This window comes from Eschrichtius robustus, chromosome 12, assembly GCF_028021215.1.
Source record: "Eschrichtius robustus isolate mEscRob2 chromosome 12, mEscRob2.pri, whole genome shotgun sequence".
Classification (NCBI taxonomy): domain Eukaryota; kingdom Metazoa; phylum Chordata; class Mammalia; order Artiodactyla; family Eschrichtiidae; genus Eschrichtius; species Eschrichtius robustus.
This window is the reverse complement of record NC_090835.1, coordinates 87,547,696-87,573,623: the sequence shown is the minus strand read 5'-3', so window position 1 is coordinate 87,573,623 and position 25,928 is coordinate 87,547,696. Positions and strand designations below refer to the sequence as shown.

The 25,928-nt window shown below is 41.2% G+C and overlaps 13 non-coding genes and 1 pseudogene across 13 annotated transcripts; 4 read left to right on the top strand and 10 right to left on the bottom strand.

Annotated features, from left to right (window-relative positions):
- The first annotated feature begins 463 nt into the window (after window positions 1–463).
- TRNAR-UCG (transfer RNA arginine (anticodon UCG)) lies at window positions 464–536 on the top strand. Its single transcript has one exon. It is a non-coding gene; the product is annotated as a tRNA-Arg (tRNA).
- A 2,826-nt stretch (window positions 537–3,362) lies between these two features.
- On the bottom strand, window positions 3,363–3,444 carry TRNAS-GCU (transfer RNA serine (anticodon GCU)). Its single transcript has one exon. It is a non-coding gene; the product is annotated as a tRNA-Ser (tRNA).
- A 2,870-nt stretch (window positions 3,445–6,314) lies between these two features.
- Window positions 6,315–6,386, bottom strand: TRNAQ-UUG (transfer RNA glutamine (anticodon UUG)). Its single transcript has one exon. It is a non-coding gene; the product is annotated as a tRNA-Gln (tRNA).
- Window positions 6,387–6,875: 489 nt separating this feature from the next.
- On the bottom strand, window positions 6,876–6,947 carry TRNAQ-UUG (transfer RNA glutamine (anticodon UUG)). Its single transcript has one exon. It is a non-coding gene; the product is annotated as a tRNA-Gln (tRNA).
- A 1,080-nt stretch (window positions 6,948–8,027) lies between these two features.
- TRNAS-UGA (transfer RNA serine (anticodon UGA)) lies at window positions 8,028–8,109 on the bottom strand. The gene has a single exon. It is a non-coding gene; the product is annotated as a tRNA-Ser (tRNA).
- Window positions 8,110–8,558: 449 nt separating this feature from the next.
- Window positions 8,559–8,630, bottom strand: TRNAM-CAU (transfer RNA methionine (anticodon CAU)). Its single transcript has one exon. It is a non-coding gene; the product is annotated as a tRNA-Met (tRNA).
- A 420-nt stretch (window positions 8,631–9,050) lies between these two features.
- On the bottom strand, window positions 9,051–9,121 carry TRNAG-GCC (transfer RNA glycine (anticodon GCC)). Its single transcript has one exon. It is a non-coding gene; the product is annotated as a tRNA-Gly (tRNA).
- A 2,270-nt stretch (window positions 9,122–11,391) lies between these two features.
- LOC137774110 (histone PARylation factor 1 pseudogene) lies at window positions 11,392–12,409 on the bottom strand (annotated as a pseudogene).
- A 2,673-nt stretch (window positions 12,410–15,082) lies between these two features.
- TRNAW-CCA (transfer RNA tryptophan (anticodon CCA)) lies at window positions 15,083–15,154 on the bottom strand. The gene has a single exon. It is a non-coding gene; the product is annotated as a tRNA-Trp (tRNA).
- A 1,987-nt stretch (window positions 15,155–17,141) lies between these two features.
- Window positions 17,142–17,214, top strand: TRNAR-UCG (transfer RNA arginine (anticodon UCG)). The gene has a single exon. It is a non-coding gene; the product is annotated as a tRNA-Arg (tRNA).
- A 4,050-nt stretch (window positions 17,215–21,264) lies between these two features.
- Window positions 21,265–21,346, top strand: TRNAS-AGA (transfer RNA serine (anticodon AGA)). Its single transcript has one exon. It is a non-coding gene; the product is annotated as a tRNA-Ser (tRNA).
- A 318-nt stretch (window positions 21,347–21,664) lies between these two features.
- On the top strand, window positions 21,665–21,737 carry TRNAR-ACG (transfer RNA arginine (anticodon ACG)). Its single transcript has one exon. It is a non-coding gene; the product is annotated as a tRNA-Arg (tRNA).
- Window positions 21,738–23,850: 2,113 nt separating this feature from the next.
- Window positions 23,851–23,922, bottom strand: TRNAM-CAU (transfer RNA methionine (anticodon CAU)). The gene has a single exon. It is a non-coding gene; the product is annotated as a tRNA-Met (tRNA).
- Window positions 23,923–25,082: 1,160 nt separating this feature from the next.
- Window positions 25,083–25,154, bottom strand: TRNAW-CCA (transfer RNA tryptophan (anticodon CCA)). Its single transcript has one exon. It is a non-coding gene; the product is annotated as a tRNA-Trp (tRNA).
- Window positions 25,155–25,928: the final 774 nt, after the last annotated feature.

The following is a 25,928-nucleotide window of genomic DNA, read 5'->3' as shown; positions in this document are numbered from 1 at the left end:
TCGTGTAGATGCTGCCTTATGTAGTAAGACTGCCTTCTTACTGAAAACTGTCCAGGCAGACATCCCAAGTACCTAAAGTTTGAAAATTGTGAGCGTGACTGAATATTAATAGGGAAGAAACTCTGAGTTCTCTTATTTTAAAATATCCCTCGATGCAGGCAATATGCAGTATTTTGGCATCCTTTGGGTGCCATAAACTCCAGTTTTTCTGCTCGGGAGTCGTCCAGTCAATGACTTTTCCCTCCATGGAGTACCCAAGACCGAAATAATTGTTCTTACCCTTCACAAGGCCCTACTCCTTGGCCCGAGATAACCCCCGTAATCTCGAGTTTCTATTTTTCCAATGACAGAGAGCGCTGGCGGCGTGGGGGCCATTGTCTTTTTGTCATTACCTGACTTTCACGACTCAGAACGGGGCAGAAAACTTACTTCCTAAGTGTTGCAGCAAGACAATGGATTCGGGGACCACGTGGCCTAATGGATAAGGCGTCTGACTTCGGATCAGAAGACTGAGGGTTCAAACCCCTTCGTGGTTATTGTCAGCTTTTATGCCCTCTTCTAGTAATCGATAGCCACATCTCATGGGTAGGCGGTAGGAAATAATGTGTTTTTCGAACCCTTTTCTTCCTGCCCTATTTTAAAGAGGTTATTCTCAAAAGCCTTGGGAGAACCAGTGTAAAGAGTGGCTGGAAGTCAAAACCGAAATAAGGCCTTCCAATAATTTGGGGCTCTCAAGCTCTCCCCAAATTTGGATTTGAGCTCCTGAGTTTCATTTTCACAGGCTCGGCTTGTCCTTGAAAAGGGAATTCCGATCGGTAAACGGAGCTCTCTCGAACTGAGCCCCCAGTGGGTAGCACGGGGCGAGGGGGGAAACCTGCTTCTCCTTCCCTGTGGCTTCGCCCAAGGCCACAACCTCTTCACAGTTCTCTTCTAGTCTGAGTTCCGGCAGCTGGAATCTGTCACTGGTTTCCACTCTTCCCCTATCTTTTCCATCTTAACTTTCTTGTTTTCCTTTGGTTTTGCTGCCGTCAAAAGGATGAGAACAGCTTATATTCAAACCTAAATTACAGAACAGAATACTAAGGTCATTGAAAGAGCCGGACTGTTTGCGGAGTCTGTATACAAACAGGAAGGCAGAGAACATAGCTGGGCAAAATATACAAAAGCATTTTTCCGTGCTTAAATAACTGAATTGATTAATAATTTAGGATGAAGAAAATCTCATTTCCAATTGATGACTTCCTGGTGAAACATACGGTGTTTTCAGATTCAAACGCTGGTTCAAATCACACGGAGGCTTAACTCTTTTCTACTTAATGTATCCCTCTTTCCTTCTCTCTTTGGTAGTTAAGGAAAAAACATAACCCTTTGGGTTTAAAAGAGGTGAGGGGCAGAGGCAAAATTGCTCCAGATCTACCTCCCTATTTTGGAAACAATACAAGAGATTAACACATTTAAAATTATCCTTTAATGTGTATTAAAAGGAGTGACAAATACCCTAAGGTATATTCTGCCTGGACAAAGTTTCAATCCCTACCATGTCACCATCATGCGCACACACACATACACATACACACATATACAATATGCCTGTGTTTATTTTATAAATATCTGTTGAATGTTTACAGTGTGCAAAGCTGGAGAGACAAGGATATAAAAGGGTGGTACCCCTACAACCTTATTCTCAAACAAGGTAACATGGGGTTGAAGGGACAAGAGGGATAAGACTGCTCAGGCATCCAATATCCCTGATTCTTTTTTGGAGAAAATTCAAAAATATAAAAAGCATATCACCCAATTCCTCAAGACCCCACTTTGGCCTCCAATCTGGATCAGCATTTCCTGAGTTTTTATTTTCAAGATAAAATGGGTTAAAATTTGTGAACTATCTTTGAATCACAGGTACTACATAAGCCATATATTGTTAGGTAAAATTCAAAAACAGATTTTACTTCAAAATTTGTGCTTCATAGGTCTCAGTCCTCAGAAGCCTTTGGAGCTCTGCTGATCTATGACAAGTGTACTTCAGAAGGATTTTCCAGGTATGAAAAGTCACAATCCCAGTCACTGGATTTGAACATGTTAGAAAGATCTTATCACCTTAACCACTTGATCTTAAAGAACTTGGTTCCCATGAACCTTAGTAAGGAAACGTTGGTTATATGATTTTTTTTTTAAACAATTAATTTGTCTGGTCTCTACCTCAGTTTTCTCAGCTGTAAAATAGAGACAGGTGATGAGGGGGAATGGGAATTTTCAGAGAGATCATCTTTACGGTCCCTTCAAATTTTGTTATTCTACACCGTGCACTCAGCCCTTTGCTATAGTTTGCTATAAGGTGAAAAGAGGGAACTGATGAGATTTTATGGTATTATGTGCTAAAATTAAGATATAAGTGTCAGAAGATGATGAAAGAAGGAAGAAACTAATAGAGGCTGGAACACCTGGAAAAGATCTTTGATTAAATTCATTCATGTAAAATACAAAGAGGAGAGTGATGCTTTCATCTGAGGATTCACGGAAAAGGTGCATTTGATGTGGGTCTTGCAAGAGGATTTTGCAGCAACGGGGCAGAGACTCTCCAGGCAGAAGGAACTACTTGAGCAAAAGCAGAGCATGTAAACAGCTTCTGCTCCTGAAGACAGGGACCAGTGGTCAGATAAAACTAGAGTGTGATGAAGTTTGGGAGGATAGGGAGTGATAAGGTGTAAAGAGGGAGCGCCTTGGACCTGGAAACGTGTCTAGAATTTAAGAGGCAAAAAAAAAAAAAAAAAAAAAATCAACAAAAACTGCCGAGACAGGGAATCAAAGCTGGGGAGCGGGTGGGAGCAGGGAGTGAAGAGAGGCGAATGGCCAGTGGTTCTCAGCCCAAGAAACCCATCAGAATCACCTGTGGCCCCTGCAGCCACGCCTGGACGTCACCCTCGGAGATACTGATTCAACTGTGCCGAGGGGTGGAGGAAAGGTGGACATCTTGAGAAAACTCCCTAGTTGCTTGTAATTTGCTACCAGTGTTAGGAACGCAGGCAGGAAGATGGGCTGGTTGGGGAGGGGGTCAACAAGCATAACGGAAGTCAGAGGGCCAGACATCAGTTTTTGACAACGGTGGAGAAGCTGGAGAATACGTGAGCACACCTGTGTCTGAGCGGAGGCAGCAGAGTTTCTTAACTCTCTCATCCACGTGACGTGACTCAAATCCTAATCTCTGTATAAAAGGGGCTAAAAAGTAACGTTATTGAGAGTGAAAGTTACTTTTTTAAGTTAGTTTGTCTCTAACACAGCACCTACCGACAAGTGCTGGCGAAACACCTTGTTTACAAGGGACTAAAGCCACACTCCCACCGTACAGCGGGGAAATCGAACGACGAGGATGGGATTCGAACCCACGCGTGCAGAGCACAATGGATTAGCAATCCATCGCCTTAACCACTCGGCCACCTCGTCATTTGTGTAGGAGGTCTTGATTAAAATTGTATTTCTTTACTCAGCAGCGTTCTATTTGCCAAATTATATTATTATTTTGCTTTTTTATATTATTATTAATGAAGATAATGTCTTTTCTCCCTATAAATGGCCCTCTTGCTTTGATAAAGGAAGAAAAAATAAAGAAGGGGCTGAGGTCCAGCCACTGAGGAAAATAGCATGAAGGATCCTCAAAAAATTAAAAATAGATCTACTGTATGATCCAGCAATCCCAGTTCTAGGTATTTATCCAAAAGAAATGAAAAGAAGATACTAAAATGATATCTGCACTCCCATGTTTATTGCAGCATTTTTCACAATAGCCAAGATATGGAAAAAAATTGTGTCTGTCAAAGGATGAATAGATAAAGAAAATGTGGTTGTATATATATACAAAGGAATATTATTCAGCCATGAGAAAGAAGGAAACCCTGCCATTCACAACAACATGGACCTTGAGGGCATTATGCTAAAAGACGTAAGTCATACAGAGAAAGACAAATACTATATGATGTCACTTATATGTGGAATCTAAAAATATGTTGCCTTACATGGTAAAAGTGATTTTGCAGATATGATTAAATTGAGGATTTCTAGATGGAAGATTATCCTGGATTATCTAAGTGAACCTAAAGGAGGATCAGATTCATTAGTAGGAAACATGACTGCAGAAGCAAGAGGCGATACAAGGAAGAGGCCACTAGGTGAAAAAAAGCGAGGAAACGTTCTTCCCTGAAGTCTCCAGAGGGAACACAGCCATGCTGACAACTTGATTGTAATCTTTTGAACTCCAGAACTGTAAGAGAGTAAATTTGTGTTGTTTTAAGTCACTAAATTTGTGGTGATTTGCTACAGCAGCAATAGGAAGCTAAGACAGAGGTTCTAAGGCACTGACATGACTGGGGCTTAATAGGTGGAAGGAAGCTTGCAGGGCTTTTTCTGGAACAATTTTTAGAAACCAGAGGCATTCATGGGTGCTCTTGTTTTGCTGTCACAGAGCACTGAAGGATACATGTTTAAACTGTGGAGAAAGTCAACAGAAAGAATTTAGAGTCCCACTGACAGCTGGGACTGCTGTATTCAGAGACAAGAGGGTTAGCCATCACACCATGGGACCTTGGTATAACAAACCTTCAAGGTTAAGACTTGTATACTAATGCATCTGGTCTGTTGATCTTTAAAATGTTTCAGCATAGATTCAATCTAAGGAATATTAAGAGAGAGCCTCCTCTAAGGAGACAGTGGAGGCTCTCAGGTGACTACAATAGCTAGGGTCTCACTCTATGGTTTGGATATTTTCAGGTCTGTGTTCAGAGTTCTGCAGCCTACAGAGCATTTGCCTGAGTTCCCGTGGAAAAAAGGTCACAGGTGGGGCCTGTGACATATGAACTCCTAATCACCCAAACACGTAATTGACTTATAGGGATCTGATTGACTTTAGGCCGGCACCAGGCAAAGCAAAAAACATCAAGAGGAGAGATTTTAGGGGGGAGGTGAGGGTGATGGGGAGAGGGAAATTTTCAGTAGCCAGAGGAAAGAGCAAGGAGTTGGACGTTGATGGGAGAGAAGAAATGCAAGTCTAAGAGAGTGTCTATACATCAGAGTGTACTCCTGGTTAGGGAAAATGTGAGGGCAACGTCACCAAAACTGAGACAAGTCCACTGAGATTTGAAGTCCAGGCGCTAACCATTACATCATGAGGCCCTTGAAGTTAGGTCTCTACCGAAAGATTGATGTGTACTCCTAACAGGTCAGTTTATCTTCAAAATAAAGTAGGCAACACATAAACTTGTGGAGTTTGAACAGAGCCTCTCATGGGTACAGCTCTAAGATGTACTCAACAAGGGTACTGCTGTGTAGTAGGAACTTTCTCAGGACAGTGTTAGTGTCTGGAAGCCGATGGAGCACTTAAAGTAGGCTCCAGGAAAGGAAGGACCTGAGTTAGAGGGGCTGTAAAACATGAACACCTCATCATTGGAACCAGGATTCTAATTTAGCAGAATCTGAGGAACTCTGAGCAAAAGGCAAAAAGGGCCATCAGGTGTAAGGGGAAGTAGGGCTAGAATTCTGGAGGAAGGTAATCAGAGACAATCTTCTCTTGGCCAGTGGCTCTATGTTGCTTTGGTTGTTGACTTGGAAGTAACTAGCAGCGCCTACAGCCAGATATGTACATCTGGCTAACGATTTAGGAGAACCATAGGGGGAAAATTGCTAAGATGTTGCTGAGGTCCCAAAGAGATTTCGACTCAAATTGCTGGATTCAGAGTCCAGAGTGCTAACTGTGGGGTCCTTACATGAGGAACTTTCTACTTGCTACTGCAATTTTTATATACATATAAAATATATATATATAAATTATATATATTACATGTAAATTATATATATTATATATAAATTATATATATTACATATTAATTATATATATTATATATGTATAACATATGTTATATATGTTATATATTATTGTATATAGCATACATATTATATATAAATTATATATATAATTTATATAGATATATATTCTTACATTAGGCTGATACGTTTTGAGGAGGCTTCAGAGAAGAAAAGATTTGCGAGAGGGGCCTCTGAGACATGAAGTGTTAAGACCCTGAGCATGCAAATTACTTAGGATCTGACTGTCTTCGGGAACCCAGGCAAGAGTAGTTGTCTAGAGAGTGAATGGTGTTCCAAGGGGCCCGAAGAGTGTACTTCACAAGAGTCCGAGAAGAGAGTAAGTAAGGATGCTCCTCGGGAGAAGGAAACCTGAGTGGGAAGGTTATGCCCAGAAACCAGTGTACATTATCGATTTGAGGGAAACACGGAGGAAATAGGCTGGCCACCAAAACTACAGTAGGTCCCACCGAGATTTGAACTCAGATCGCTGGATTCAAAGTCCAGAGTGCTAACCATTACACCATGGGGCCACCTCTTGCTGAAAGATTTATGAATATTCATTGAAGAGTCTGTCATTCTATTCAGGGTTTTATGGACTATCGTTTTCATTTAAAAAATATTCATAGAGAATCTGCTGTGTGCCAATCAGCAGAAGCTCCAAGTGAAACGCGACGACCAGTGTTCACAGGCACTACGAACTTCTCAGGACCCAGTTCGTGTTAGAAACTGATGGAACTTGAACCCTGGACTGAGGTCAGGGGTGGAAAACGTGAATAGTCACCCAGGGGGTAATCTAAATTACGAGGATCGGAGGAGATTCTGTGGCCTAGAGAAGGAGGAGGAGCAAGAGAGGACAGATGTGGAATCCCAGAGGAAAGGGTAAGGCAAGCTGTTCTGCAGGACAGCGTCTCCTTGCTGACAGGGATGGGGTACCTTGCGCAAGTGCTTAGGTGTCTCTAGCCTCCTCGAGATACCACGGTGATTTAAGAGACGAGGAGGGAAGACACTAAAAGACAAATAGGTCCCACCGAGATTTGAACTCGGATCGCTGGATTCAAAGTCCAGAGTGCTAACCATTACACCATGGGGCCCCTGCCGTAATCTTGCCCCACGCTTTTAGGAACGTGTCTGCTGTGCGTCGTATGCGCTTCATTGGAAACATTTGTCTTAGTGAGCGAAGGCCTCACCTTCAGTGCTCCGCAATACGAAAAGCCTAGCAGAGCTCACTTTGCTTGGAATTTTTTTCTCAGGGCCCCCGGAGGGTTTGAGTACCGGCGTTCCTTGCAAAATCAAAACTGTGCCTTTACTGAATTTCTAACCTGGGCCATGAACGTTGTCTACATATTGTGTCAACACTTAAAAATCCCTTAGGACATGTGTGAATATCGAAAACGCAAGAAGAAAAAAAAAAGTTCAAGATAAGATAGGAAATTACTGGTAATTTCGGGAATAAGAAAAAACTTTTTCCTTTTTGAGTATTTTTACATCCTTCTTTTTGCTTATCCGCATTTCCTAGTGGATCGATTGCAAGTTTAATACAAGATGAATTTTTGTTATATTTACTCTTATTTATGTTGCATATACTGTATGTGTATGTATTAGAGTTTTAGCGAGCAAAACAGTTTTGTGGTTGTTGTTGTTTTGTAATAAAATTAAGCCAAAATCAGAAAACAGTTTTGAAAATTCTTTAACTGGTACTTCCTCCCTACAATCTGGCGTCCTAAGTGGAATGATAAGAGGGCTCCAGAAGGAGGAAATATTGGAAGTTTCTGTTTGAGATACTGATTCCCAAAGATCAAAATACTCAAGAGTGGAATAGTGATGCACTGGATATACCCAAATTCTTGGAAGAACATCGAAAAAATAGAGGCAGTCGAGGTTCGGAAGTCAGACCTGAGCTGAATTTCGGATAGGGAGATAGCAATTCAAAATGAATTAAAGCCTGAGCATTTTTTCAGCATATTTATGATGGTCTCAGAAATCCCTAGCGTTTACTAAAGTAATTTTCAAACATTTTCTCTACATACAGTTATACTAAAGGACTAGAACTACCTGCTTCCAATTTTATGGAGAAAGATAATAATAATCAGTAAAACAGTATATTCCGTGTTGTTTTACCGTTTCTATAGCTGGTACAGCAGGTATTTTTACCTGGAGGGAAAACAAAGCTCCGTAGCCGGCAGGATTCGAACCTGCGCGGGGAGACCCCAATGGATTTCAAGTCCATCGCCTTAACCACTCGGCCACGACTACATAACTGACTCACTTCTCTAGATATATTCCCATGAGGAATAATATCTTTCCTCTTACAAACGTCCTTTAATTTCGACAATTGTTCTGGAATGCCTGTCATCATGGTAAAAAGCTCAGCAATTTGCAGATTGAGATGTTGGTTACAGATGTAATTACAAATTGTAACACTTGTCTGACAAGATACCAAAGACCTTACCAAGGTCACACTCCAATCCCTAAGAGGTGTAGTGATCTCCAAATCTGAGAGATCAAGTTACCAGACGTAATGAATAAGATTTACCTCTGTTAAAAACGGGAAATACGTATTTTTAACAAACCACTTTGGGGATTCTTACACAACCCGAACTGTTCCCCAAGCTCGATCTCATAGTCTCTTGTAATCTTCATTCAATTCCTTTATTTCGTTTTTTCTTCTTTCTAAAATCAAGTTTCACGAAAAACGCCGCTGCTAGCAGAGGATGGTTTCGATCCATCGACCTCTGGGTTATGGGCCCAGCACGCTTCCGCTGCGCCACTCTGCTAACACGGAACTGCTCCCTTTTCAATTCATATTTCAAGGGGATAAATTTTGGCACTTTCTTGGCTCTAAGAGATTGTGAATATCTTTCTACGGCTGTAAGAGTAGGAATACTATATTTATGTCCACACGTGGCTACACTCCACCTCCAAATACTACCGACTTAGAATTCACCTTCGAAAGACTTCTATCAATTGAGGTCGGAGTTTCCTTGAGCTCGGACAAGATGACTTTCCAGGTTATTGGAAAACCAAATGCACGTCAATGGGTACAATTTATAAAGGTGAAATTGTAAAAGGAGGATTAACTTTGGCTTCTCTCAGCCACACCCGGATACCAGAAGCGTAATTATCTTTAAACATTTTTTGTTTGTTGTATTTCAGGGAAAATATTTTACTCCGCAGCCGGGGGAAAAAAAGAGAGATGCATTGGCCGGGAATCGAACCCGGGCCTCCCGCGTGGCAGGCGAGAATTCTACCACTGAACCACCAATGCCCTATTCCTTTATCCCCTTTTTTCCTTGTCTTCATATAGTTACAATTATATTGTCCCTAAATTGTTAGTAGAATAGTGAAGATGTATGTTCTTTTCCCTAGGATTTTCTTAAATCCAATTAAATAAAAGACTATATCTAAATTTTCTAGGAAAACCTGTGAACTAGAAGGAAGCTGAAACTGCTGATATGTGACTCTTGGAGGCTTTTGAAAATGAAAAACACCTATAAATACCCGACATATAAAAATATCTTTCTCCATCCCTCCCTCAATTTATATCTTTAATGAAAACACTTTCTGAAAATCTCTCATTTAGGATGCAAGCAAGTTCGGTTAATTACTAGGCCAAAGTGCTCAGTTCAAGTTTGAAACACCAAGTTACTTCATTTTGGAAAAAAGACCTTCTATTGTCCTTCTGTTTATGGAGACCCAAGTTTGGCACGGAGGGTATTGTCAACGGAAGCAGGATAACAAAGAAAATAAAAAAGGAAAAAAAGAATTCTCCCAATTCCTTCTCCTTACTTGTCCCTGGAGAGGATGACCACCAGCTGCCGAGGTCGCTGTGGCCCTTTGGAACAAAAAGCCAAAAGGGGCCTGGAAATAAATAAGAGTTATCATCTCTGTTTTTCAGGACTTTCCAGTTCGTTTGGAGAAAAAACCAACATGAGAAAACCACTGACGATCAATGAAAATAATCTACTGAAATGAGTCTTGAGTTTGGGCTTTAGGAAAGTAATGGACTCTGATAGCCTGGGTTATAAAGCATGTGAAAGCCAGGAGGTTTTTCACTCTAGTTTCTATCTCTTCACCTCTTCTTCAGAATAGAGAAGTGGTAGTACTTATTTGGCAGCTGTGATTAGGATGCTTTGAAGGGAAAGAATTGCAGAAAGACTTTTAGCAAATTAGCAGGTTATTAATGTTGCTCTTAAAGGAAGAATTTGGGCCATAAATTAGGTTTCACCAAATCCTAGCAACAGAATAATACATAACTGAACAGTATGAGAGATATAAATAAACTTGGTCAAGTTACCTAATTTGTTTGTTTATTCATACGTAAATGGAGCCTAGCAGTAGTTGACTTACATTCCTCTAAAGACTGTAAAGGTATTGTAAATTAAAATGATGCCTATTAAAGCCTTGAAAAATAGTATAAAACCACCAGATAAATATTAGCTACTGATTTTTTGTTCCATGGAACTTTTTAATGAACCACTGAAAGTCAGAAGTTTTATCTTCTGTTATAAACAGAAATCTTCAGTATAATGATCATAGATGATGCTCATGTTAGTTGTATTGAATTGGTTGCATAGTGTAGGCTCTTCTAAAACAAATATCTAAAGTATGTTCTTTGTGTGTGATATAAAAATAATCTTTACAATGTTCACTCTATTTCCTCAGATTTTATTTACCATTTCTCAAATGCTACCGCCTCAAAATGTCACCAAAAACCTCACCGAAAGAACAAAGCTAAGTTTATCGGACAAGAGAGAACACTATCTCAGGAGTCTTAATAGTGTCTCAGAGGGGAGAGGAAAAAGTTTAGCTATTTAGTGAGATTTTCAAAATCTGGATTTTTTGGTGAGTCAAAGTAGTAAGGACAGGATAAGGATCATGATATATTTTAGGATTGGTAGACACAGTTAGGAGATGATTTTGAGGTAGAATGTTGTATTTATTATTTATTGCTGTATAACACATTGCCCTAAAACTTAGTGGCTTAAAACAACAAAAATTTACTATCTCATATTTTCTGTGGGTCTTAAATTCAGGAGTGGCTTACCCAGGTAGGGTGTCTCTTACGAGGTTGCAAACAAGATGTTGACAGAAGTTGCAGACATCTGCTTACTTGGGGCTAGAGAATTTTCTCCATCTCCTCCCCCTCCTCTTCTTCTTCTTCTTCTTCTTCTTCTTCTTCTTCTTCTTCTTCTTCTTCTTCTTCTTCTTCTCCTCCTCCTCCTCCTCCTCCTCCTCCTCCTCCTCCTCCTCCTCCTCCTCCTCCTCCTCCTCCTCCTCCTCCTCCTCCTCCTCCTCCTCCTCCTCCTCCTCCTCCTGCTCCTCCTCCTCCTCCTCCTTCTCCTCCTCCTCCTCCTCCTTCTTCTCCTCCTCCTCCTCCTCCTCCTCCTCCTTCTCCTCCTCCTCCTTCTCCTTCTTCTCCTCCTCCTCCTCCTCCTCCTCCTCCTCCTCCTCCTCCTTCCTCTTCTTCTTCCTCTTCCTCTTCTTCAATGTGTCCATCAATTTACTCCTCTGTATACCTTAAAAACAAAATTAAAATCACAAGTTTAATACCAATGCTTTAAGTTGGTCTATATTTTCTTTACTTCTATTTGCCAGATGATCTTCAGTGATTTCTGGGAAGAGATTCCTCTTCAACAGATTACATACAGGAGGTAAAAGCTGGCCAGCAACTTTATGAAAATAGTGTGAACTCTAGCAAAAGAGGTCCATTCCCAACTCAAGCCCCATGCCATAATCACCTTCATCATTAGCAAAATGCACAGAAGTCATCATTTCCTGAATGGGGGCAAAAACTTTTAGTCTCTCTTCATCACTTGTTGCCTCAACAGTTGTCTTGCAAATTCTCTTGAGGTTGGCATCTGTTTCAGGGAGCTCTCTGTACCCAACATCATTTTTATTTACTGGGTCAATCAAGCCAGCACCAGGAATGGTCTTTGTCACAACTTTCTTATGTCCCTGGTTTCTTGTCTCTCTGGCTGTTTCTGTGAGCTTTTCATCTGTGTTTTTCAAAACACTAGTTTTCTTTTTATCTGTTACTTCTTTAAGCCTTTTCATCAAAAATAATTGACTACAACAAACACTTTATCTTCATTTTGAACAATTATATAATTTTTCTTTGCTTCATTTGTGCTCACATATACAGGAGGTTCATCAGGAGAATTCTTGAATTACCTCATGTGGAACTGAGTTTTATTATCTCCAATAAATGGTGTGGTACTCAGGAGTATCATAGTACTATTTCCACTTAAGGTTAAAATTCAGCCTTGCTGATTTTTTTCTTCATTTTACATTTTTTAGCAAGGACATCATAAGGACCCAGTAATTGAATACAAGGCTTGCGGACAGTGAATCAGCTGGTTTTTCAGAATCAAGTTCCTCATAGAACTTCCAGAAGTGATAGAAATCGTGAAGCAGAGAAAGATTATAATGCTTTTCTAGTTCTTTTTAAAGATCACCAGAGATATCAGCTTCATTTACTCATCTTCACACCAACTGCTTTTTCACACTGTTGCCCCTCCCCAACCTGCCTGTGCTTCCTGCTGCTGCCAACCATTCTGGAGAATTCTCTTCTAAACTCAATCACTTGGCTATTGAATTGAAACTTCAGTTTTTCACCACATGGGTCTCTCCATGGGGGTATCCTCCTGACAAGGCAGCTGGCTTCCATCAGATCAAGTGGTCCAAGACAGAAACTTGAAGAAGCTGCAGCCTCTTAGTACTTAGTATGACAATGCCAACTTCCACACTATTCTATTCACTCAAAGCAAGTCACCAAGTCCAGTCCACACACAAGGGAGGAAAATTAATCTCCATGTCTTGAAGGAGTGAGTATGTTTTGAAGCAAAAGCAAGGGCTGAAAGAGTACTGCGTGTAGTCTGGTAAACTGTCATTTGTTGCCTTCTATTAAGAAGTTGATGGGGGCTTCCCTGGTGGCGCTGGTGGTTGGGAGTCTGCCTGCCAATGCGGGGGACGCGGGTTCGAGCCCTGGTCTGGGAGGATCCCATATGCCGCGGAGCAACTGGGCCCGTGAGCCACAACTGCTGAGCCTGCGCGTCTGGAGCCTGTGCTCTGCGACAGGAGAGGCCGTGACGGGGAGAGGCCCCCGCACCGCGATGAGCAGTGGCCCCCACTTGCCGCGACTGGAGGAGGCCCTCGCACAGAAACGAAGACCCAACACAGCCAAAAATAAATGGATAAATAAATAAATAATAAAAATAAGGAATTCCTTTTAAAAAAAAAAAAAGAAGTTGATGGATCTTTCAAGAGATTCCTGGAATAAACAATAAAGTTCTTGGAATAAACAAAGTTACGTGCAATTTTTATCTTTCTGAGCAAGAGTCCCCTTCTACTGGGTGTTAAAACCTACTTCCTAGTATTCTGAATTTTTTAATGAAGGTTTGGTTTGACATTTTATGGAAATGATATGTTGGCTTCTACACCGAAACAGATGAGAATATAACATGCCCTTATCAAATAAATATTGGAGTCAATAAATATGGTTATAATATATAATTATGTCAGATACTCTAACTAGATGATATGCTGGGGATGGAGGTGGAGAATGAGACCCAAATGCTTGGCTCAAGATAAATCTAGTGAAAAGAGAAGAGCATATAGAAAATCTAAAACTGGGAAATCCATGTGTGAGATAGAGTAAAAATGTCATTTATGAAAATCAGTCATCCAGACCTGATTACTGCCATGTCATGACCACCTGTTATAAGGTTTAGACCTCAGATTTACTGGTAGAGCAAACTCAGTGAAATTATCACCTGAAGGGAATTAGGCCCTAGAAACTGATTCTCACTAGTAGGACTCACAGGATCCTGATGTTACAAATCAGAATACAATTTATTAATATAGAAGGGAGTTTATAACTTTTCAAGACTGTAATACTCATAGCCACAATTCAGATTGCCTTGATCCTGGTCCTGAGGCTCTCTAGAGGCCAACTTAGTAATAAGAAGGAGGCCTTATGACATACCATTGACAAGGACTCCCTCTTTGACCAAACTTTACTCAGGCTCCTCTGAGCCCTCCTCTCTGCTAGGCCTTAACCTTGGTCTACTGAGTCCAATTTTAGCAAGAATCCTGCTAAGCCAGTTTATTGAGAATCCCTCTACCCCTGATAACTAATCAAGCTCCTGTTTGTAATTTTCCATCCTCTGACCCCCCCTCACCCTGCCCACTTGCTATAAATCCCCAGCTGTCCTTGCTATTATTCAGAGTTGAGTTCAGTTGTGTACTGGAGTCTCTTACTATCCTAGCTTGAATAAAAATCTGTCAGATCCTTTTTAACAAGTGTCCAGTGCAATTTCTCTTTAACACTATCAGAGGAAAAGAAAGTAAGGTCCTGCCCCGGGACAGAGCAACACTATTTGGGGAACTGAAAGAAGACCTGTGGGACAGGGTTAATCAGAATGGTTGCTTATTATTTTGTTTTAAGCTGGGAATGTCAGGATAAGATTTGCATTTTTAAAAAAAAGCATAATAAGGACACTGATCTAACTGAGAAAGAGGAGGTCTGCGACGAGGACTTAAGAGGTTCATGTCAACACCCGGACAAGACATATGATGGAAGGAAGGAGGCCATTGTGGTAACGGAGAGAAGAGGATACATGGGATATAACACTTTAGGAGGTAAAACTCCCGAACTCCCTGCTCGGATTGGGAAAAGGATGGACGGGGTGGGGGGAGGGGGAGGGAGGAGGAGAAGAAGAAGAAGTGTCCAGGATAGTTCCAGGTTCCAGGCTCAGCGGGGTAGTGGCGGGCAATGAATCTGAGAAAAACGCACGCCTTGTTGTAGGCAGATAGGCAAAGGAACAGTCAGGAGGCAAAAGAGTGCCGAGGGTGACCCTGGGAAAACGCCAACACTTTAGGGCCTTAGGGGTCCTCAGCAGTTAAAGACGCGGAAAGAAACGATCATAGAAGAAAGGGAAACCAGAAGACTATGCATTCTCTGGTGCCAAAAGGGAGAGTGTTTAAATTAAATGTCTCGGTTAAAGAAAGTTGCCCATTAGGAGAATTCGTCCTCGTTCTAGAATTCCAATGGCAAGTTAAGGGCAGACGTATGCCACTGAAACTCTGTCAGAGCAGATAATCTGTTTTCTTTACCTCATCTTGGGTTTGGAAGCCTTAACTGGTCTCAAGACCGACTACACATCCCGAAGAGGAAAGAAGCCTTGCTCTTTATTTCTCCCCCTACTCAAAAGGCAACCCAAGATTTTGACCCCGACGTGATTTGAACACGCAACCTTCCGATCTGGAGTCAGATGCGCTACCGTTGCGCCACGAGGTCACGCGAAAAGGCAGCCTTTCTTCTAAATTAGAATTTAAATAATGCTTTCTCCTCGCCCCCAGTTTCTAAAGGTTTATTCCTTTTTATTGGTAGATTTGATCATTTTTCTCGCCACTATTCATAGCTTTGCTAATGCTTGGTGGAAAAAAATAAGGGATTAACCAGATTAAATATTAATCCAAAGAGCCTAGGTGCTCCATGTAGGGGAAACTCAGTGGTTTCTCGCGTTCGATCTTTCCACTTGTCGGAATTTTCCTGTTTTGAGAAAAAACTGTGTACGTACTGAGTTTAGATACGCAATGAAACAGGAATAAGAATTGCCACGAAGTTCGAACTACCACTTTTCCTATAAATTCACTAGACTTCTCCTCTTCTGAAAAAACTACCAGCCTTGCACTGCCCTGCGGTGTCAGGCCTCGCCTCCCACTCCCCCTCCCCTCTTTTCTTAGCGCTCGCCTGACCTCATTCTCAACCTGGTGAAAAACTGCTTTATCCTCAAAAGCCTAGTGTAGATGGCATGTCTTCCCGAAACCCTCACTTCTCAGTGGGATTCCGTGGGCCCTCGGGTCTCTACAGTGTACACGTGCCATTCAGTTCACAACAACTCGAAGCAAATCGCTAATATTTACTGAGTTCTTGCCATTTTCTACCAGCCCTGTGCTGGTAGATCTTCCTCCAGCCAGTGATTCTTAAAAAGTGCTCGGGATCAGGAGCACGTGCATCAGCTGGGAACTTGTTAGCAATACAAGTCCTCGGCCACACCCCAGGCCTACAGAATCAGAAACTCTGGAGGCAGACCCCAGCAGTCTGTGTTTTAACAAGTCCTCCCTGATTGTGATGCAGGGAAAAGTTTGAGAATCACTGCCCCAGCCTAGCCACCCGAAACTTTGCTCACTCAAAAAAAAAAAAAAAAGATTAACTTTCAGTCTTCTTCCAGGACGGTGGAGGGGCAATGTGGTATTAGTTTGCTGCCATAGCAAAGGACCACAGATTGAGTGGCTTAAGCAACAAGTTTATTTTCTCACAGTTCTGGAGGCTAGAAGTCCGAGAACAAACCTGTCAACCGGTTTGTAGATGGCGGTCTTCTCCCTGCGTCTTCACATGGTCTTTCCTCTGTGTATCTGTGTCCTGTTCTTTGTTTGATAAGGACACGAGTCACTGTATCAGGGTCCACCCATATGACCTCATTTTACTTTAATTACCTTTTAAAAAACCCTATCTCCAAACAAAGTCACACTCTGAGGTACTGGGAGTTAGAACTTCGACATATTTGGGGTAGGGGGGTGACACGAGGACACAATTCAGCTCCTAACAGGCAATTCCCAGGTGAAGCTACTGCTGACAATTCCTGAGCCTGGCATGGAGCGTGAGGATGGAGGTTCTGTGGTGTAAATCTCATAGCCTCGTCGCTTTTCCTACACGACCTCTTTAGGATTCAGCTTTCTCGGGTCTGACAAGTCAACTATCACACTTCAATCGGCTTTCCAGATTACATAATTTTGTTGCTATTATCTCCTCTCCCGAACTTTTGGTCCAATTTGAATTTATGTTTTAGAGTTGTTTTGAGTGGGATTTCTGGAGGGCACAAAAGTGAATTCTTGTCTTTCATCCACAATCTTTACCTGAAAGCACCGCAAGGCAGCGGTGGTTCCCTGAGTATATAAAGCAATCCGGCTCTATCTTTTCCTCTCCTTCAGCTCTCAGCTGAAGCGTTCCTTCCCTGCTGTGGCCTTTCTCCCTGATTTCCATCAAAAGGTAAAGCACTCTATTTTTTGTTATTATTAGTTATAACTCCTTGGTAGTTATGTCGGTTGTAACTTTGCAGTACTTTTGACCGTTGGGTTCAATTTGTTTCCCCAGCTAGACTGTAAGATTTTTGAGGCGTTGGAAATGCTTTTGTTTGCAATAGTAATTTCAGTGTTACAATTATAATTGAGATTATTTTCTTTGAACAAATTATCCAAACAGATCCCTGTTGCTAGAGCAGGACCACGTGGCCTAATGGATAAGGCGTCTGACTTCGGATCAGAAGATTGAGGGTTCGAATCCCTTCGTGGTTGCTATGGGGTCAACCTATTGCTACTTACAAATTACCTGAGGACATGCATGGTGATCGTTTTTAAAACTAAGTCTTAGTTAAAGTCGGTAATCAGAAATCTCCTTTTCATCTTGATAGTTTTATACTCCATGTACTTCCGCTCCACACCCTTTCCTTTGTTTTTGTTTCTTTTTACCCACCCAGTGTCTGCTTATCTCTGTCTCCACAGTATCCACCAAACGGTCGGTTCTCGGTTCTCCCGGTCTGCTCTCCGCAAAATTTGGTCTGCGGACCAGTGGCAACATCTGGGAGCTTCTTAGAAATGCAAGGTTTCCCAGCCAGTTCCAGGTCCGTCTCAGCACTACACTTGAACTACAAAATTAGAATTTGGGGAGTGGGGCTCAGGAATCTGGGTTTTAACCAACTACCCAAAACTGAGTCCTATACACACTCGAGTGTGAGAACCATTCTGGACCTTAGAGGCTGCATAACGTCTCTCAGGTTCCTCCAGCCCACTCGACAGTGGTGCAAATACCTCAGACACAGCCTTTCATGATTTCACGCCAACTACCTGCGTTCTTTTTTTTCTTTTTCTTTTTTTTTTTTTTTGCAGGTGCAGTTTGCTTCCTCGGAGATGGGGTTGATTTAGTTATCTTTACGATGAGATTTCTCCATTGGACACTTAGTCCATCAGCTTACTTTATTTTTTGAATGTACATATTTTTTTGTTGTTGAGGTATAGTTGATTTACAATATTATATTTGTTGTTGAGGTATAGTTGATTTACAATATTATATTAGTTTCAGGTGTACAACATAGTGATTAAAATTTTTTATAGGTTATACTCCATTTAAAGTTATAAAATATTGGCTATATTACCTGTGCTGTACAACGTATCTTTGTAGCTTATTTGTTTTATACATAGTAGTTTGTACCTACCTGCATTCTAAGACTGTTACAATAGGGGAAATGTGAAGCTGCCATAGAACACGGAGGGAAGTACGGGCTGCAGGGAAAGGCAAGAAAAAGGTCAACAAATTTGCCAAACTGCCTTCTAACAAATGCAGGAAAATAGTAGAAGACTCACCATCTGTAATCCTTAGAGAAATAATAGACCCAGGCAAAGAGTATTAATGATCTTAAAACCCTTAGGAAAAGGTTATTGGAAAACAATATGTGTGTGGTCAAGTATCACCCCAAGATTATTTGCTAGTTGCAAAGAGAAAAAGAAAGAGCCCTGGGGGCACTACTTTATCTTCACCATCAGTGGGGTATCCTGACAAGTGCCTCCTGTTGTGAAGTACTGTATAAAGTGCACAGTGTCAAGCCCACAGTTTTTAACCTGAATCTAATGTAAGCCATCAAAGGGTTCTAACCAATCATTTAGACTTAACTTCTAGTTTAGAGTAGAGGAATAAACTAAAAGTTGCCATGAGGAATCAGTGAGAAAAATTCAGAATGTGGGACATTCTAGAAGAGGCTTGGACTTCTTAAAAAGTCAATGTCAAAACAATAACAACATCAACAGAAAGCTGGGAGCCTGTTCTAAGCTAAAGGGAACTAAGGAAACATTACAACCCAAAACAGTGAATGAACTTTGGTGGGATCCAGGTAAGAGAAACTGGCTCCAAAAGACATATTAAAGAAATTTAAATAAGGACAGGATATTAGATGTTTTTATAAAGAATTGCTAGATATTTTTAGTTATGATAATGGTATTGTGGTTATATGAGACATGTTTAGACGTTACATGTTTATGTATATAGGGTATGATGTCTGCAAATGAATTTCGTGGGATTCAACAGAAAAAGGCAGATAAGACTAAGAGGGCAAATTGTTAACAATTATTGAATCTGGGTGGTGGCTATACAGATAATTCCCTATTCTTTCAACTTTTTTAAATGTTTGAAAATTTTTATAATAAAAGTTTAATTTTTTAAAAACAAGCTTGACAGAAGCTGTCCTGTTTAAAGAAAAGCTCTGATGGAAGAGCACAGGGCTCCTAGGAGACAAAACAGAGGGTCAGCATCAAGAAACCAGCACCCTGTGAGGAAGGGCAGATCCTTTATGCCTCAGGAGTCCAGGCTCCCTTGACAGAGCGGCCAGAAAGAGATCTGAGAAGGTTAGATAGATGCCCGTGATGAGGGCCTCCTATGCCATCTGTGATCTTCCCCGCCGGCTACAGAGTAATTTTAAAGACTTTAAAGGAGGGAAGGGACCCAATCTGATTTGCGTTCTCAGATGAACACAGCAGTTAGTGTTGACATAGCCCTACCTACGTAATCTGCCCTAAACTACGTCTCTGGTGTTATCTCTCATTGCTGCCCCTCTCTGTACGCCTCCAAAAAGCAACGTTCCAGCCAGACAGCACTTTCTTCCATTTCTCCCCTATTCTATGAGGTTTAAGTCTAGACCACTACTCCCCTCTCCAATTTGGCTCACTCCCACACATCCTTCAGATCTGAGTTTAAATATGATTCATTCCACATATATTTACTGAGTGTCCATTTGCCCATTCAGAAGTAATCAATGTATAACTGGAATATTTCTTCGTGAAACTTGGAGTCTAATGAGTGACTCTCTCCAGGCAGCCACCTAAGACCTTCATCACTGGGATCTACACTCTTCCTGTGGGCTACTACAGCACAGTGGACCTCTCACTTATACTCAATGGTAAATGTTTACTTCTGTAATCGTTTATTCTAGAAATCCCTCAGAAGAGTGGCCACACTTTTCTTGCCCTCCACTGAATGAGCAGCACCTAGCCAAGTGTCTGGCATGCGATTGTGCCCAGAATAAAAATTTTGAAACAATGAAGAAATGAATGAAGAATGAATCTGTTCAGGGACAAGGGACCGGAGGCCAAAAGACTTCCAAGAAGTCGTTGCAGTAACTCCTATGAGAAACTGTTAGAACCCGATCTAAGAAAATGGGTCTGACGGTTGGGAAGAAGAGCCAGATCTGAGAAAAAATTAGGAGGTTGAACCAAAGACCTGGTAACCTGTGGGCTGTGGAGAGAAAGTCAAAGAGAGGAGGGATAAGGGGACTTCTGAGTCTTTGGGTTTGGTACCTGAGTGCTCCTGTCAAAAATTTGGGTTGTTGGACGAGTTTCAAGTTTTGGGGGAAAGGATAGAGCATTCGTTTGGGGATGTATTGCTTTTGAGATGCCCATGGACATGCAAAAAGAAATAACTAGGACAATTGTATATTCTGGAGCCCAGAAGAGAGATCTAGGCTGGAGATAATTTTCAATCCATCAGCACATAAGCTGTGGTTTATCAATCATGCCCTGTCCTTCTTCTGTTCATGGAATGAAGCTGTTGATGAAAAACAGAATCTTCTACTTACACATTAATACACCCACATGCATACACATACAGATAAGATTGTGATAATGGTTGTATAGTTTCAGAAAAGTGGAGATCCTGAGGTTCTGTTCTTGCTTTGGAGGTGGTCTTTGCAAATATTTTTAAACATTATCCATAGAGTATCAGATAAAGTTGTTTTTCCTCTTGTGAGAAAAGGCCCCATGCAATGAAGTGGATCTGTTTCTCAGAAATATTTTCTACTTTCCTATTTTATTCAAAAATATTCTGTCTACTGCTTTAAAATATTTTTAGCTTTGCAGAGAGACAGAAGATAGGGTTCCCTGTGGAACATTTTGATAGATCCTCATTCTTGAATTTTAAAATGAGGATTACAATAGCTGCTGACATTTGTTGAGCCCTTACTATATTCCAGGCACTAGACTAAATGCCTGAAGACATAGGGTACCTGTAAGGAACAGCTTTGTCAGATTATTTATTGAGGATAAATCTCCTACTCCAGCAAAAATAGGGATTTTTTTAAAGTATTGCAATATATGGTGATTTGCTTTCTAGAAAAGACCAAAGAGCATTCTCAGTTTACCACATGCTGGAATTGAAGTTGGTTGAATCCTCTTCGGTTTCATCAACTATTAATGGAACTTAGCCTCCTTTGTTTTGCCCTTTTTCATTACTAAATACTGAAGTAGCTTAGAATAAATGATATATAGTAACATGAAGAAGATTAAGGAAATAAATTTGTGTGTGTAGTCGTGGCCGAGTGGTTAAGGCGATGGACTAGAAATCCATTGGGGTTTCCCCGCGCAGGTTCGAATCCTGCCGACTACGCTTTCTCTCTACAACGTACAAAATTGTGTGCCTTTCTGAGAGGTAGGATTGACCTTCAGAAATTTCCAGGCACTTTTTAAAATATTAAACATTCTCTCAGACCTTTTACAAGCTACATCAAAATAGAGTTCTCATAGACCACGAAGGAATCCTACTGCATGAGTGAGAAAGAAGAACCAGTAAAACTTTCTTTTAGTTCAGTTCTGAGGTTTTGAGGTTCGCAAGCTGAAAGGAAAGATTTCACACATTCATATTTAGAGCAACAGTAATGCCGCTACTTCCTTTTTCTAAAACTGTAAGCTGCCACTTACTGTGGGTGGGCCAGTGGCGCAATGGATAACGCGTCTGACTACGGATCAGAAGATTCCAGGTTCGACTCCTGGCTGGCTCGCTCCTTTTGTAACTCTTTGAAGTTCCACAAATTCCCATCTTTCCCAGGACTCTGCGTTAATTTTTTTTAATTTAAAAATGTATTTATTTTATAATATCACTTAATACAAAATGACAAAAATGTTAATAAACAGACTTCAGCTATAGTTCGCTACTCTTCTTTTACATACACACATTTTCTTTAAATCACATCCCTAAATTGATTGTTTTCGAAACTGACGAATCCTTTCATTAGATGTGTGAGGGAAATTAAAAGAGGGGACCTTTCAAATGCATCATTCTTTGAGAGTTAAGATTGGAAGTCTCACAAAGAGAAGACTTCTAGATAGCAATTTTTCTTCTCTCTTTTTTTAAGATTTAGTTTTTTAGAGCAGTTACTGGTTCACAGCAAAATTGAGAGGAAAGCACACACACCTTCACACATGCATAGCCTCCCCCATTATCAACAGAGCAGGTACATTTGCTACAATCGATGAATCTACTATGTACCAAAGTCCACAGTTTTCATTATAGTTCGCCCTTGATGTTGTACATTCTATCGGTCTGAACAAATGTAGAATGACATGTACCCAGCGTTACAGTATCACGCAGAGGATTTTCACTGCCTGAAAAATGCTCTGTGCTTTGCCTATTCATCCTTCTTCCCCTCACCAACCCCTAGCAACCAATGATCATTTTACTGTTTCTGTAGTTTTGCCTTTTCCAGAATGTCATATATTGGAACGATACAGTATGTAGCCTTTCATTGTCTTTAATTTTTGCCAATTTGATTAATATGTGTCTCGGCATGTTTCTCCTTGGGTTTATCCTGTATGGGACTCTCTGCGCTTCCTGGACTTGGGTGGCTATTTCCTTTCCCATGTTAGGGAAGTTTTCGACTATAATCTCTTCAAATATTTTCTCTGGTCCTTTCTCTCTCTCTTCTCCTTCTGCGACCCCTATAATGCGAATGTTGTTGCGTTTAATGTTGTCCCAGAGGTCTCTTAGGCTGTCTTCATTTCTTTTCATTCTTTTTTCTTTAGTCTGTTCCACAGCAGTGAATTCCACCATTCTGTCTTCCAGGTCACTTACCCGTTCTTCTGCCTCAGTTATTCTGCTATTGATTCCTTCTAGTGTAGTTTTCATTTCAGTTATTGTATTGCTCATCTCTGTTTGTTTGTTCTTTAATTCTTCTAGGTCTTTGTTAAACATTTCTTGCATCTTCTCGATCTTTGCCTCCATTCTTATTCCGAGGTCCTGGATCATCTTCACTATCATTATTCTGAATTCTTTTTCTGGAAGGTTGCCTATCTCCACTTTATTTAGTTGTTTTTCTGGGGTTTTATCTTGTTCCTTCATCTAGTATATAGCCCTCTGCCTTTTCATCTTGTCTATCTTTCTGTGAATGTGGTTTTTGTTCCACAGGCTGCAGGATTGTAGTTTTTCTTGCTTCTGCTGTCTGCTCTCTGGTGGTTGAGGCTATCTAAGAGCCTTGATGGGAGGCTCTGGTGGTGGGTAGAGCTGACCAGTATGTAGCCTTTCAGATAGGCTTGTTTCACTTAGTAATGTGCATTTAAGTTTCCTCCATGTTTCTCATGGCTTGGTAGCTCATTTCTTTTTAATGCTGAATAATATTCCATTGTCTGCACGTACCACAGTTTATCTATCCATTCACCTACTGAAGGGCATCTTGGTTGCTTCCAAGTTTTTGCAATTATGAGTAAAGCTGTTATAAACATCTGTGCGCAGGTTTTTGTGTGGACGTAAGTTTCAACTCCTTTGGGCAATTTAACAAGGAGGGCAATTGCTGGATGGTATGAACTGCCAAACCATCTTCCGCAGTGGCTCTAACATTTTGCATTCGCACTAGGAATGAATGAGAGTTCCTGTTGCTCCTCCTCTTCACCAGCATTTGATGTTCAGTGTCCTGGATTTTGGCTATTCTAATAGATATGTAGTGGTATCTCATTGTTGTTTTAATTTGCATTCTTCTCAAGATATATGCTTTTCATATGCTTAAAAAATGGGCCAAAGATCTCAACAGACACCTCACCAAAGAGGATGTACACAAGGCAAATTTTCTGAATAAACTCTCTTCTCCCAAGGGTCTCTTCAGGAGGAAAAATAACCACCTCTAGCAGAGGATGGTTTCGATCCATCGACCTCTGGGTTATGGGCCCAGCACGCTCCCGCTGCGCCACTCTGCTGTGAACACACACATCCCCACGCCCACTCACACACACACCCTCACATAGTTAGTATTCAGCTTTTTTCAGACTTGTCTTTTTTTTTTTTTCCCAACCTGCAGAATTAAATGTGTTCTCGCGCTGTCTCTCTCTCTGTTTCTGTCTCTTTCTCTTCCCCCATACCAGGAATCTGTCATTTGTAATGCGATGGCCAAGGGCCTGAACTAACTACTAAGAATAGGGTTAATAAGAAATGGATAAATATTGCTTTGGATACTCTTCCCCGTGCACAAAAGCATGCTTAGATGTAATGTCTGTTACTGGGTACTATGTGAATGTGTACATTACATCTATAACAAAATATCTGCTGATATTCCATATGTCATGTTTTAAAGTCATTCTAAGTTATACAAAATAATAGGCTCTGTTGAAATAATTGTGCTTTCCCTTTCTTCCATGCTGTCATGTGATGGTTCATAATCTGTTGGAGGGTTCTCGAGTTCCAGGTAAGAAAAAATGCACATTCCTGTACATTTTTTTTTTAACATAGAGTTTTAGGGGGTTCACGGAACTTCTAGCCCAGAGGATTAACTTTCTCTGATGTAATGGTTCATTTCCTCTCGTCTCAATTTGGCAAAACAAAACAAACAAACAAAAAACTACGTTCAGGTTTTCTGCATCCGGAAATGAACTGACTCTTTCCGTGGTTTGCAGGAGTAGGGGAATTGCAGAGAGCCAAGAATCTGCTTGCTATGTAAGCTCTTTAGCAAGGAAAAGCTGACCCAGGTGTGAAGCAGGTGAGCTGAGGTCACCCCACCGAACCTGACTAGTTGTCTCAGAAGATCTGCTAAGCTGCTGGCGGTTGGAGAGAGATGTGGATGAGGAGATGGGTCAGGGAGCACAGAAGTGAGCGTGGAGAGAAGGCTGGGAGTTAGCGAAGAGTGAAATTCAGAACGTTTGCAATGAAAGAAAAATGTCTTTTGCAATAAAAGAATAAAAATGTCTTTATGGGCCCAGAGATAAACCCCCAAAGCACGTAACAGTAGTGTACACCTACCTATTTATTTACTTTCTAAAGGTGTTTTAAGGGTATCCAACTTTGGAGAAAGCAGAGAAGGCATTTTTGTCTTTCTCTACGTTTCACTTCATAGACCAGTACACCCCACAGACACTAAAACAGTTGACCCCGACGTGATTTGAACACGCAACCTTCTGATCTGGAGTCAGACGCGCTACCGTTGCGCCACGAGGTCCTGCGAGAGCTCCTTTGCTCCTTTACCTGTCAACATGATCTATGAAATTAATTATCTGTACTAAGTGAAGACCACGCAGCTGGATACAAAATGATGCCTAGTGGCCTCCTGGGTCAAAACGCGGTCCATCCGCCCACTTCCTGATTCTCTCTGCCTCCGAATTACTTCTATTGATATTTTCATTGCTTCCTGTTCTATTTCATTCCTTTTCTTTCCTAATTTTCTCCGTATACGTCAAAAATAGACGTTTGGGGAAGTTTTTTCGTTTTTGTCTTTTTAGAAATAATAGACATTCGGTTGTAAACTCGGGCTTTTGGGATTGGAGTAAGCGTAACAACGAGTGTTACTCTTACCCCTCTCCCTAATCAGGGACGCTGACCAGGGTTTTGAATTTGTTTCCAAAGTTGATGGTAGATTCTAACCACATACTAGTGTTTCCGTGAAATGAATTCACCCAGGGTCGGCCGGTTTAATTGTGCCGCCTCCCATCTGCGAGACAACGGCGTCTCCTTACACCCGCTTTTGTCCTTAGTTGAAATGATCGATTTCATACTGCGAGAGTTCTTTCGAATCTGATCACTGGATCTGAAACTGCGCCTAAGAAGAGCAGGAAATCTTTTTTGCCGGAGGAAGCAAGTGATCCCGGCACCATGGTTTGACTGGTTAAAGCGCCTGTCTGGGAAACTGCAGGCGGGTTTCGAATCTCAATGAGATTTTTTCCCGAGATGTAAATAAGGGAGAGGTCGCTTTGAACGCCTAGAAGAAGATATTCTG